General features: G+C 38.1%; 1 protein-coding gene across 4 annotated transcripts in view; it reads left to right on the top strand.

The window, feature by feature from the left end:
* Positions 1-14,668, top strand: part of ZBTB20 (zinc finger and BTB domain containing 20) — a 761,798-nt gene that overhangs the window by 578,057 nt on the left and 169,073 nt on the right. For 2 of the 4 annotated variants that reach the window (XM_042998567.1, XM_042998566.1), the window contains one exon: positions 2,698-2,752. The exons of 1 other annotated variant lie outside the window; for it this stretch is intronic. The gene's annotated coding sequence lies outside the window, so the exon portion shown is untranslated. Of the gene's footprint in view, positions 1-2,697; positions 2,753-5,393; positions 5,473-14,668 lie in introns of all 4 variants that reach the window. One more of the 4 variants, XM_042998569.1, reaches the window with a different exon arrangement.

The following is a 14,668-nucleotide window of genomic DNA, read 5'->3' as shown; positions in this document are numbered from 1 at the left end:
GGAGGGACCTAGAGCTCAATCCCTGAACCTCCTGTCTTTATCTCCATTCACTTCCTTCATTGTCACACCCAAGCTTGTGGTTCCAGCCCGTACCTCTAGTCCAGGCCTAAATTCTAGGTCCACATGTTCAGCTGCCTCCTCGACAGCTCCATTGTGAGTCTAATGGACATTAGAGACCTAACATCCCCAAGTGGAATTCCTTATTTTACTCAGCAAATACAGTTTTCCCCGCCTTGATAAACAGTACCTCATCCTTAGAGTTGCTAAACCCAAAGGTTTATTTCTCTCCCAGTTTTTTATTTCCATCACAAATTCAACTTTAGCAACGAATTCTGCAGATCTTCAAAATACATTCAGAATCTTAACCACTTCCTATCCTCACCGCTCCTACTACTATCACCTTTTAACCTGGATTATTGCGGTAGCCTCCTAGTTATCTTCCCTGTTTGTGGCCTTGCCACGTATAGTCTATTCGCAAAACGGTAGCCAGAGTGGTTCTTTGTAATGTAGGTAAGGCCATTTAAGTCAGCCCAAATCACTGCTCTGCTCAGAACTCTCTCAAAGGAATCCATCTACTCAAAGGAAAAGCCAAAGCCTTTACAGTAGTCCAGAAGGCACTATACATTGTTTTCCCTATTAATTTCCATGTCCTTATTGAGCACCTGATCCCTCACACACTCCTCTCAAGCTTCACTGAGAAGCTTTGCTTCCTTTCTCTTCATAGCATTTATTCTGTTCAGATATAGGTTTTATTTATATATTTATTTCCCCTTGCCACGGAATATAAGCCCAATGATTGCAGGGTTTTGTTGTATGGTTTTGGGTTGTTGGGTGGTTTGTTTTTTTTTTTTTTTTTTGTCTATTTTCTACTTTAAGAAATCCCCAGTGTCTACAACAGTGCCTGGCCTATAAAGGGTATTCAGTAAATATTTGCTGGATGAATGAAGAAAGAATGAGTGCTTCTTTCCCTGAGTTTGCAGATGTTTTTATTAAATACAAAACTTAATATTGTGGCATGGGCCCCATGATTCTCCATGGCAAAATTTTCAGATTCTTCAAAATTAATTTTGAAAGTAAGTGTACTTTGTGCAGGTTTATCCAGAATATTAGATAGGCCACTATTTCTGTTTAGCACCCAAAGCAGCAACATCTAAAGTACTTTTCTTTTTCATTTGGTAAATGTTTATCAGGGAATATGAGCATTCTAGACACAGGTAGTGACATGTGCAGAGGCTCAGAAAAATAAAGAGAACATAGTACAGTGGACTGTTACCATATCACAAGTGACAGACAACAGAGGCCTGAGCTAATGTGGTACAGCGAGAACAAGAGACCTAGAAATGTGAGAAACATCAATAAGTAAAAGGTCACCAGAATGAAGAAACTGGGTTGATGGGGAAAATAAAATACTGCCTATCCTTATCAGGCTATAAAGTGGAAAGTGGTTATAAAAGAGGTAGGTAAGAGTGGAATTGGAACTTAGAAGACATGAGTTGTAAAAATCCCTTTGTAGGATATGGACTTAGAATCCCTCATTGTTATAGTTACTACAAAAATATTCAGTGTGTTCATTGGTGACTTTGTTAGAATCATTCTGGAAGGCATTCCCAGATGAGACCCTAACTTTCATTCTTCCAACTGCCTGACTGACAGCTGAAATAGTTTGAGTTTCCATATTTTCTACCTAGTGGCCTCACCCTTCCTTAAAGTTTTTTTTTCTTATTTTATACTGAAATTACTAGACTGATAGAGTATTATATATATATATATATACACACACACACACACACACACACACACAATAGTTTTAAATCCAATTAACTGTAAATATTGCTTTCTATGCACAAAAACCTCCCTCAGTTATTAAAAGAAATTACATTAGAATTACAAATCTGATGATTATTTGAGGGGTGATGAAAAAGCAACAGATGGTTCCCAGGTATGGGGCTTGGGCATATGGGTGAATGGTGATGCTATTTGCTCACATAGAGAACAGAATAAGAGAAACTTTAAGGGAGAAGATGAGTCAGCTTTGGCCGTATTGAAATATCCAACTGGAATTTTCCAGTAGGTCACTTGCTATAGAGGGCCAGAGGTCAGGAGAGAACTAATGGCTTAAAATACAGATTTGAAAGATATTAACATATTGATGTTAATTCAGACTGGGAGACATGGATGTCTAATGGGCAATGGACATAATTGTGTGAAGTATGTGGAATAAACATAGACAGATGTGACCTGGACATTAAGGAACTTCTGATCACTTATCTGACATTTTCCTAGACTAATTTCCTCTTAAATTCACTCCTACTCATCCCCTATACCAGCCCACATCCTGTCCCAGCCTTCTTATTTAAAAACATCTACAATTCAACACCTGGACTCTTTACATTGCATACATGCCTGATAGCTGTAAAAATGCATACCTCAAAATTGTATGCAAAGAAAAAGAACATGCATGAATTCACACCATTCGTGAACTCTAAGCTCTCATTATTTTAAAAAACTATGGAATGAACATATTTGCATGGTGAACAATGTCCCCTAATTTACGTATCCTCTAAGAGTTTTTGTCCGATTTTCTTTGGCATGGATCAAATTCATCTGTCATAACACAAACCATTGGGATATTTAAGGAGACCTCTGTTAAAAAATGAGAGGGTGGTCATCTTTTTCTGGTTTTCTTTCCATTTGCAGTGAAGGAAACAGAGGCACTTAGAACTTCAGTTACTCCCTGAGGACCAGTCTCTCTGTAAGTCACTCATCCTATAGAAATATAACTTCCAGTTTCATTGTGCTCTTAGATTACTTATTTTTTCCTTGGCTTGAATTATCTAAACATGTTTTGTGGCCATACCGCTTTTGTCACCTCTATACCTTGGTACCTCTATACCTTGGTTCATTTATTTACCTTTTTATTTTAGAATATTTTGTATCTGTTCTTTCTCCTCATAGTTGAAATTTTCCTGACAGAGACAGCCTTTGAATGGAAAGTGTATGTTGGTCTTATAGTAGTAGTTGTAATCTCTGTTGTCCCGAATTTCTAGAATCTGTGATTGTCAGGGACTTCTCTTTGCTGTGCCTCTTTATTGGCAGTCTCACTTTCTTTCTTGTGTCTTATCTTTATCCCTCCAAAAAAGCTTCTGTGAAATGTGTCTTCCCCACCAATCTTAGTGCTACACTGTTAGTGTATGCAGTCTCTATGGTAACTGGGACACATGCCACAATACCAAGATTACTGGAGCAACCATCAGAGTTGGGAAATCGGCACATGTACTCCTTTGGCACCATGGAAGTTTCCCCATTAAAACTAGAATCAGATAGTACTATTTTAATATGCAGGGCAAGGAAGGAAGCAGAGGAAATGCTATAAACTCAGTCTTCCTACAGGCACATTATTGGGTTTTGTTGGAATTCATGAAGTTGATCTTATGAATAAAGCTAGACTGGTGCAAAGCTTCTGACCAGATACAGATAAACTGGTTGAGTTAGGGGAAGACATTCCTTTTTCTTAGGGATACATGAGTAGTCTGTAAACAAGCTAATTTTACTGAAAGCGGGATATATTCTTAGGTAAACTCAGGGAAATTACCAATAAGCTATAAAAATTATTCACTGCCATTGTAGAGACAGACTTTTCTAGATGATTTCCCCAGCAAATGCATATTGACCCATGAGGGCAAAAGGCAAAATGGCTGTCTCCCAAAGTGCATTAGGGTGGAGGCAATTCTTTTGGGAAGAAGGAAGGAGAATGAAGTAAGAAATCTCTTTTGGTTGCTTCCTCTAGGACTCAACTTCCTCTCAAATATATTGGAGGATTGTACTTCCAGGTATAACCCAATAGAAACAAAGGGCCTAAAGCAGCATTTTACAACCTTGGCTCTGTTAACATTTAGGGACTGATAAATCTTTGTTGTACAGAACCGTCCTGCACATTGTAAGTTGTTTAGTAGCATCCATGACCTCTACCCACTAGATGTCAGTGGCAACTTCTTCAGTCTTGACAACCCAAAATGTCTCTAGATATTGCCGAACGTACCCTGGTGGGGACAAAAATTGCCCCAGGGTAAGAACCACTGGCCTAGAGCAAGATGTAGCCTGGGTAAGAAAAGAGAGTTGGAAAATTCCTGCAAAGTCCCAGAATATTCATTCAGTTGGTCTTTCAGCACATGATTGCTGAATCTCGACTATCTTGCAGGCACTCTTCTCTGTATCAGGGATGCCATCATGAACAAACAACACCCTGATCTCGTGGAGCTTACATTCTAGTAGATGTGTGCCACATGTTCCTAACCAGCTGGATCCCTTTCCCTCTACACAGCCTAATAGCAAATGCTTCAAGCCAAGTGGAGGCCAAGAAAAGAAAAACCAAGTTCATATTTGAAGACTCTTTCTCAGTTTATGAACCTCAAAAACAGCACTGATTTAAAAATGAAACTTGGCAAGTGATTAGTTCATATGTTTTAGTTTATAATATGTTTTAATCATTTGGGGTGTTTTCAAAACAAATGGTGAGATTAGGGGTTTTTTTTTTCCTTCTATTTTTGGCCTCTTTCCTCTGGAGGGCCCTTCTCTTGTTTTAGTTTTGGTGTTCTTAGTATATTTGAAGAATGCTTTTAAGTGTTTGAAATGTGTGCACGTGGATGAAAGGAGATGAGGAAGAAAAAATATAAGACTTTGCCATCCCTGCTCAAAGAAATACCCCTACCCCAAACCCAAAGCAGTGTTTAGGCATTGCTTCCCCAAGGAAGCCTTCTCACAAAACCCTCATGGCAAAGTCCCCCATCCCAGGCGTCCTCCTAACACTTCTCATATATCCTTATCATCATTGAAATTAAGGACTGGACTATGATATTAGTTGTTCAGATGTTTCCCTGTAGATTAGAATCTCAGTGTGGCTCAGCACCATGCCTGCTCTACCCACAGTTCCACTATCTTCAGCACAGGGGCTGGCACACAGTAAATGCTTAAGAAATATGTGTTGACTGACTGAGAAACACAGCTTTTGAGGTGGAGCCATCCCCAAACACTTCCAACCTGTGCACTGCCTATAGATTACCCTGCCCCCACTATCAGACTTTATTGTGTTGATCATTATTTTGTAGACTCGAAAGTAGCATGCAAATTCCTAAAATCATACTTAAATCAGAAAGTCTAGGGAACAGCTTAAGTTCATTAATCTTAGGGATATTTCAGGATTATTTAGAGATTTCAGGAATGTAAGAAAAAGAACAGGGCATGGTATTTAGGAATATTTTAAAGTATTACTGATGCCCTGAGCATTGTTGAAGAATTAGAAGGATAAGTGTGTATAATTGTCAGTGTGGGGCACAGAGAGAAATTATGTAATTTATTTACTAGTTTTCTTGGTTGATGTCTGTTTCTCCCACTAGAATTTAAGCTCCAGGAAGGTGGAGAATTTGTCCTACCAATAACTTTATCCTCTTGGTCCAGAATGGTATTTGATGCATAGTAAGTATTCAGGAAATATTTGTCAAATGAGTAAGTGGAAAGCATTCATTCAATCAATCCTATGTTGATTGATATATTAATTGCTTAATATTAAGCAGGAACTGGGATGCCTGGGGGGCTCAGTCAGTTAAGGGTCCAACTCTTGATTTTGGCTCAGGTCTTGATTTTGGCTCATAATCAGTGAGATCAAGCCCCACATCAGGCTCAGTGCTGACAGTGCAGAGCCTGCTTAGGATTCTCTTTCTCTGCCTCTCTCTCTCCCTCTCTCAAAATAAATAAATAAACTTTTTAAAAAAGAAAATGCAGGAACATGATAAAATTCTCATTCATTTATTCAACAAATATATCTTGATGGCATGCATCCTAACACCCTAGAGCATGTCTAGGACATAGTAGGCACTCAGTATTTGATAAGTGAATGAGATAATGAGTATTCACATGTACTCAAAAATGATTCATTTACTAAGCGTATTCATTTACTAGAGCTGCCATAACAAAGTGCCATAAGTTGGGTGGCTTAAACAATAGAAATTTATGTCTCACAGTTGTAGAAGCTGGACACCTAGTTAGTCCACATAGTTAGTCCCATCTGAGGGCTCTAAGGAGAATCTGTACCATGGATCTCTCCTAACTTCTTGTGGTTTGCTGGCAGTCTTTGGTATTTTCTTTCTTTCTTTTTTTTTTTTTTTTTTTTTTTTTTTTTTGCTTCTAGAAACATCACCCTGATCTCTGCCTTCATCTTTGCATGGTGTTCTCTCTGTGTTCATGTCTGAGTCCAAATTTCCCCTTTTATAAGGACCCCAGTCATATTAGATTACTCCGGTATTACCTGATCTTAACTTTATTAATCACATCTGCAATGACCTTATTCCCAAATATAGTCGTGTTCTGTGGTACAAGGGGGCAGAATTTAAATATAGTGTCATAATACTAAAATAACAAATCTTAAGGTAGTACTATTTTGATAGTTAATTTCTATTTTGAAAACATCAACTGCTCAAAATAACATCTAGTTTAATGAGTCTGTATGGAAACTGATATGGTGATATTAATAACATTTACTATATTACACAAAAACTTGTGTATTTATAATATAGAGGGGGAACGTGAAGAAAGTCCAAGAGGCATGAATGTACATAGCACATTTGTTGAATAATCTGTGACCAACAGTGGGTTTTGTGGGGAAGACTGCTAAAGATTCAGAAGGAAATTGTATAGGAATCAAAGGCATTTGGTCTTTATTTTACAGACATCAAGGAACCAGCACAGAATTCAAAACTTTTCAAACTATAGAAGGGTATAAAATGGGTGAATTGTATGTAAATTATTCATCAATGAACCTGAAAATTGAAAACTAGCAATTCAGAGGTTTTTGGTGACCTTGACAGTTTAATTAGAAACAGCTAAAGAAACCAGATTTTAATGCATTGAGGAATAAATGTGGGTTTTAGGAAGCTTGAAGGTGGTACAAGAAGGGAAAGATGTTGTCCACAGAAGATGGTTTGTTATTTGCTGGTTTGTTATGGCTTTTATTATTTGTTTTAGATGAGGGCAGCTGAAGCATGTTGGCAGGCAATAAACAAAATGGAAAAAAAACAGAAGAAAGGAGTAATTAATATAATGACATCCTGGAGCAGGTTGTAAGTAGTAGACAGAAAGGTCTCTGAGATGTTATGGGTGGGTTCTGAGAGAGATGGAAGGATGAGATGCAATTTGATGACTTCTGTTTCTCTTTGAAAAAAGATACAAGGTTAGTTGAGAATGAAGAGTAGGAGGTAAGTTATAAGGAGTTAATTAGAGTGATAAATGGAAGCCAGGGAATAAAAAAGGAAAATTACTGGGAACAATAAAAGAACTGTAACAGTTCTGAAACACCAGCTGGAAACCAGGACTCTGGAGAGGCCCCAAGCTGTACAATTTGGGAAGTCTTCTCCAGCATTGTTCAGCAGCCTGAGAGCTGAGAACACACATGAGCAGGTTCATCTGGGCTCAAGAACTAGCCAGGTAAATTTGAGAACCATGGATGAGGTGCTTTAAAGTTAACAACCTTGAGGGTCCTGGATGGTAGAGAAGAAATTGGAGATTAATAATCTGGGGGGAAAAAAAGAGAAAAAGCGAAAATCGAAAACTCTTTGGTAAGAAGGTAGAGTACTTGTTTTGTGCAACCATGTTTTCTAGAAGCTTGCCCCTACCACACTTATCTTTTGACACCGGTCAGAGAGAAACCACAGAAAGCAGACTGAATACTTTGGAGGGCATAGACTGGACCCAGAAAAAGCCTGCAGGTTAAGATTTCATTCCCAACTTAGCCAATGATTTAAAGTAACTTAATGTTTTGCCATCATGACCACCATTGTTGCAATTTGCAGATCCTTAGGGAATGCATGTTACTTGTGTATATAAAAGTAGAATAAATGGGGCAATGGTGATAAATGACAAGAGGCAAATATTTTTACTTTTTTGCCCCTGGTTCCAAAAATGTACTGATGTTTCCTTAAAGCATGCTCATTTATTTCTCTCATTCTAAGATTCTCTATTCTGTTAGTGAGTCTCCAGAGCTGGCACCCTTCTTTTGGCACTCACTCTCCCTTTCTGTGTTTATTTTTCCTTGTTTCCTCCTGCCTTTAGGCATTAAATGTGGTCATTTGTCTCAGCAACCTTCCCCCAACCAGTGACCAAATAAAGTATTCTCATAAGCTTTATATTGGATTTTTTTCCCCAAAAAGACAAGGCTAAAAAGTTGGTGCTTGGTTAGAGAATACTTTTAGGTAATTCCCATTTGACACTGTACAACTAACCCCTCATGCCCTATGTATTCAGATGAACCTGGGTGTCTCTTTATGGTATTCATAAGGAGACCCTGTTCCTGTGGGCCCTGTCTCCCTATGTCAGACTGGCGAAGTAACCAACCATGTTATTCGCTGTGAGATACCATGCTCTACTTATCCTCTACTTGCTTGAGTGACTATGATGAACATAATACACAGGGTTTAGTAGTTGCCTAAACCTATGAGAATTTTTAAGCTCCTTCTCTTGATATGGTCTATTTGTAAGTTCAAAAAATAATTTGGGTGAGAACTTCAATAGACAACTATGAAGAAGATCCTTTTTTCCTTACAAATATAAATCCTTATAAAATTCCATTTTTTCCTTTTTTTTTTTTTCCTACTCATGACTCTATTAAAGCTCTTTCCAGCACAGCTAAAAACCAGCTGGTCTAGAGATTAATATGACCAGACATACCATGAATTTTTTAAATCTCAAAAGTCCCAGTTTCTAGTTCTTGGTCAATCAAATATAGGTTGTATTTTCTTGTACATATGAATGTATAGTATATTATCATAAGTCTTCTCTAAATTCTTTTTTGGTCTCACTGTCTCCTAAAATTGTCCCTACATGCTTCTTTGTTATAAAGAGGCAAATGAACGAAAGCTGATGAACGGGGGAGAGAGAGAAAATGTAGTAATAAAAAGAGAAAGCACACTAGAGAAGAAGGAAAACCAGTGAGGAGATGGAATGAGTAGTGATTTCCCTTTGCCCCAGTCCCCTAAGAGTGCTTTTTATGTTTGGATATTCCTCTCACCTAGTGCCCCACATGACCTCCTCCTAGCCATTTGTTCTACAAAAACAATGTTTCTACTGCCAGCAAATATCTCCCACCTACCCAACAGGTCGGAATCTCCTGCCCTAGCAGCTTAACATCCTCTCCAGCCCCTTAAGCCACCAATGGCTCTTGGGACCCACTGCCATTCGTTTCTCCCTCCCCCATCCCATGCTGGCATGGAGAGTGTTAATGGCTGATGCATCTCTAAAAAGAACTCTAGAAATAATTTGGTTTTACTTTATTAACATTCAAAATATAAACAGGTAAACTACAAGTTGAATTCATTAATTCTCCCTCTACTATTTAGAAAGATGAAAACTGCATTTTTAAAGAAGGGATTGATTGGTGTCATGTACGTATTTGTTCACTTCTGTTTATGCAAGATAATAAGAGTATTAACATAGATGTAAAACAATGGTATTTATAATTCCATCACCACTGTTTATAATAAAAAGGAAGTATTTGAAAAGAAGTAGGGAGAGAACATTTGCTGTTCTGTACATATATTAAATCCTTCCATTTTTGTTTATTGGGCATATGAGGAAGAAAAAATTTAATAAGTTGAGGAAGAGTTAGTGTCTTTTATCCCATGTTCACTAACATAGTGACCTAAGATAGTGAAGTTTAGAAAAGACTAAAATATGATGGAGGTACTCCTCTATATAAGGACCATAGAGGCCAGAGACATGTGCTCCATTAAATCCTCTCTGAGATGAGGATTACTCGAATAAAACCAGGATCCTCTTTTGTGTGCTGAAATGTTCTATCCTGGAGAGTAGTGAGTGCTGTGTCTGGCAGACCATTGACTCATAATTTGCCTGTAGTTCAAGATATGCTTCCTAGGGGCTGAGGCCCCATTAATTGTTCCAAAAAAAAATTCATGTTTCAAATAGGTCTGTAAGGACCCATTTCTAACACTTCAATAGTTCTGGGCAGATTTTTGTAATATTTTCTTGGCTGTTTGAGAAAGAAAATGTAGGTGGTGGGGAAGGGGTTTCTTATCTAGGTAAGAAATAGAGTTGATAATATAGACCACAAGGAGGTCGTTCATGAGGCCTTAGTGGATGTCACAGGGCAATTGGAAAGAATGAATAAGGAACAAGGGGAGGTTGTTACATTACCTAACCTGGTGGGCTAATAACTCGTCAGTGGTAATGGAGGTATAACTGTCTAAAGCATACATGAGAGTGAAAGGTCTTTGAGAGCAAGAGTAAAGTCCAATTAGCAGAGTAATTAATAATAGACTCTGAAAAAATATCTGTTAAATTAACGAATTAATACATGCCTCCATGTGGGCAATGCTTTGCATATTCTTCCTTATGTAACCAATTCTCAAGGAAAGTTCAGAAACTTTGTTAGGTTCTCCAGTGAGATAGTTGAATTTTAACAAGGGCATAAAGTCACTGATTTTTATTGATTTATTCGTTTTAATCCCATTCGCATTCCTGTTCTTGTTCACCCATCTAGGCAATCATATTCTCTTGATACTTGGACCACTTTTACATGAAAGTGATGGGAAATGAGGTCAAGAGAGGTAATGAGGGATTGGGTCTCATAGACCACGGTAAGGGCTTCAGAATCCCAAGCATCAGTGAGTCTGAAAAAGCCTGATGGACAGGAATCTTGGAAATCACAACAACCCTATTGCAGATGAAGCAGTTTCAGCCAAAGACTGGAAGCACAGATATAAGAGTTTGATTTAGGCTATATGTCAAATACAAAATTTCTGACCACTGTAGGTAAAACACACACACACACACACACACACACACACACACACAACCTGTGCCTCATTGGACCTCCTTTTTGCCTGTTTAATCAGTTTTACCCACCTGACACTCCTGGTTAGCAGCCACACCTACAAGAAGCTTAGGGAACAATATTGAATGTGTTTTAGAACTTCATAAGGTCTTTGGTCCCAAAGCATAGTATTTAAGACACTTCAAATAAGAATTTTAAATGTTAGATAGGTTTCCCCTTGTACTGACTCTCTGCTGTGCTAAGAATTATGGAATTCTTGGGCATTTACTAGTGTGCACATAAATCACTTTGCAGAGGAAAGAGAGGTTGAAAGTTCACACAAGACGTGCATGCTCTATGACCGAGTCATACCAGAATGAGCCAGTTTGGCACACGGGCTTTTGAGAATGAGAGAGAACTGACCGTTTGCCTAAGATGGGACATCCAGGGGAGGTCATTTTCTTGTCCATTTATGTATAAATCTTTAAAATTCTGAAGTCATAGACTAGTCTAACTGAAGGAAATAGCCAAGAATTTTTCTTATCATGTAGCAGAGATGACAGACTTAAAATCTGATTGCCCTTTCGATAGCTTCTGAAAGAACTAGAACTTGTCTGGCTCCATTTGTCTGACCAAGAACTATTTCCGTGATGTACCCATGAGGGTTTCTAGCAGAACCTCACACTTACTGTCTAAATTAACAATTCTCCTTTCTTCTGCAATGACACAAACCACTCTACACCATACACATGATGTTAAAGATTTTGTTTTTATTTTAGCATGTGGACATATTCTGTAAAAGCGTTTTCAGTTTCATCACGTCGACAAGCTGCTTCCATTAAATCACCCACCATCATCATGTTCACTTTTTTCTTTTTTGAAGAGTTAGAAAACAGTGAGCATCTCTGAGTTTTCGAGGCATTCACTTTGGCAAAAATAAATCTAGAAAAACATGAGCCTATTCCTTGAAATGGAAAAAAAGATGAGTTATATCATTCTTCTCATTGGCCCTTCTCTTGAGGCTCTTAAAGATAAGGAAGGAGGCTAGGTCTTTTTTAGTTTTTCTAGCAAAATGAGACGTTAAAAAAAAATCTGGATAGAGATCAAACTTCTCTACCTCAGTATTTATTATGTATTACTTATTTAAAATGGAAACTTCAATAAGTTGAATAACATTAAAGGGTTTAATTCAAGCATTTTTGAGCATTTCTGCACCCTCTGATAAAATGTTATTGGGCAATATTTTAGGGTTACACTGCTGTTTTGAATTTGAGCAGATACACCCTAGCTCTCCCATCACTATACAGTTTTTTTTGAGAAGAAAAAAAAAAATCATCTGATCATGCTACTGCTGGGTCATTTAAAGCACTGAGTGGATGTGTGAAATGAGGGGAAAAACCCACTCAGTATGGGGTTAATTAGCTCTGTGGAGTTGTGGGTGGGTCACTTCCTCAGGACCAAATCACACAGGAGGAACCACGCATGTGCAGACTTAACAAAATTGAAAGAAAGCTATGAACTCTCAGACTCTGGGGCACAAATTGATGCTTGCCTCTGGAGACAAGAAAGGAATCCTTTTGTAGCACGAGTACTTTGGGCTTCATTGGTGAGAGACGAATGGACTTCCCTTCAAGCGTCTGGTGCAGGCCACTGGCAGACACTGAAAATGAAGCTGCAGTTGAGAAAGCCCTGGCCAATCGGCACTTTTTGAAATCTACCTCTGCTGGACTCTTTGAAATCATATTGTCTCGCTTGGTTTCTTTAACGCGGCTTACTTGCTAAGTCTCGTCTTGGAAACAACATAATGTCTTCCTGAAAGTACAGACGAATCCTTTCTATTTTCATAATTGTGTTTCACGGACTGCCACAGGTTCCCTGCCTGCTGAGATCAGCTCAGCCCTAGTTTGGCCTGCAGGATCCCTACCAGGTTGTTTACAGTCTAATCCTTTCACGAAGTAGGGGGTGAAAAAGCAGGCAGGAAACGTCCTCAATTCCTAGATCATTATTAGGTGAATCAGAAAATTCAGGTATTTACAGGGAAATTTCACAGGCAGAGTGTTCTAGGGAAGAAAGATTTTGTGAAAAAGACTCTTCAAGCATACGCTAACCAAGAGCCGGGGACTGGTGGAGATTGACTGTGAGGAAAGCACCACTGAAGAACATGCTAGTGAAGTTTGAGTGCAAAATATTTATGTTTTCTTCTACTTCTATGTAAATTACTCTGACATCAGTAGGAACAATCCATGAAGTATATGGACAGAAAAATCCCTAAATATTTCTTATAACTTTTGAGAGGAAAAAAATATATATGATGTAGGCAAACCTATGTATATATCTTTATTTGCAATTAAACTATAAGCAACACTGGCTTCTTCAATTGGGGAAGTGGTGAAATTGAAAAATTTGACAAGTCCAAGGCAGAATCCACCACCACATACGAACATAATTGCCATACTTCCTTAATTGCCTGTGAAAAAAACCTGAATCTACATCTTGTAAAGACAGTTAAGGAAATGCAGATTCCCCTGAGAGGAAGTATTGAAACAATTAAATTGATAGATTTTCAGATAAGTGAGTGCAAGTTGCAGTTGAGGAGGACAGAGGACTGAGAGTGTCCCCACAGAAGCAGTTCCGGTCACATTTGTTTCTTTTTCTTCAACTGCCTGATAGCATATGGATGTGGAAATAGGGTGATAAGAAGAGATGGAGGGAGGGAGGCCATGAGTAAGTTCTATGAATTTTTTTTTTAATCGAAAGAAAGTATATCCATAACCTAATGAACAAAAATAACTTCATCACTAGTTTGAACTTTTCATTGTTGCTTTTACTTGTTTGTTTGTTTGTTTGTTTGTTTTTGAAAGAGAGAGAGAAAGAGAGCAGGGGAGGGACTGAGAGAGAGAAAGAGAGAGAGATTTTTAAGCAGACTCCATGCTTAGCATGGAGCCTGACTCACAACTGTGAGATCATGACCTGAGTCTAAATCAAGAGTCAGACACTTAACCGACTGAACTATCCAGGTGCCCCTATTTCTTATCATTTTGATAAATAGCCGTTCTAACAGGTGTGAGGTGGTAGCTCATTGTGGTTCTGATTTGCATTTCCTTGATGATTAGGGATGTTGACCATCTTTTCATGTGCCTGTTGACCATCTGCATGTCTTCTTTAGAAAAATGTCTATTCAAATCCTCTGCCCATTCTGTAATCAGATTTTTTGCTATTAAATTGTATTAGTAGTTTATATATTTATGCATATCTACCACCCTCTTATCACATATATATTTTCTCCCATTCAGTAAGTTGCCTTTTCACTTTGTTGATGGTTCGCTGTGTGGAAGCTTTTTAGTTTGATGTAGTCCCACTTGTTAATTTTTAGCTTTTGTTGCCTTTGCTTTTGGTATCAAATTCAAAAAATCATTGCCAAGACCAATGTCAGGTTTCCTTCTGGGAGTTTTAATGTCTTACATTCAAGTCTGTAATCTTGTTTGAATTAATTTTTGTATATAGTGTAAGTTAGTAGTCTAGTTTCATTCTTTTGTGTATGGCCAGTTTTCCCAACACCATCTATTGAAGTGACTATCCTTTCCCCATTGCATATTCTTGGCTCCTTTGTCATAAATTAATTGACCATATATGTGTGCGTTTATATCTGGGATCTCTATTCTGTTCTGTTAATCTACATGTCTCTTTTAATACCATACTGTTTTGATTACTATAGCTTGCAATAGAGTTTGAAATCAGGGAGCATGATGCCTCTGGCTTTGTTCTTCTTTTTCCAGATTTCTTTGCTTATTTGGGGTGTTTCATATTTCCATACATATTTTAGAAATCTTTGTTCTATTTCTGTGAAAACTG

This window comes from Panthera tigris, chromosome C2, assembly GCF_018350195.1.
Source record: "Panthera tigris isolate Pti1 chromosome C2, P.tigris_Pti1_mat1.1, whole genome shotgun sequence".
Taxonomy (NCBI): Eukaryota; Metazoa; Chordata; class Mammalia; order Carnivora; family Felidae; genus Panthera; species Panthera tigris.
The sequence above is the reverse complement of the archived record's forward strand: the minus strand, read 5'-3'. Positions and strand labels throughout refer to the sequence as shown.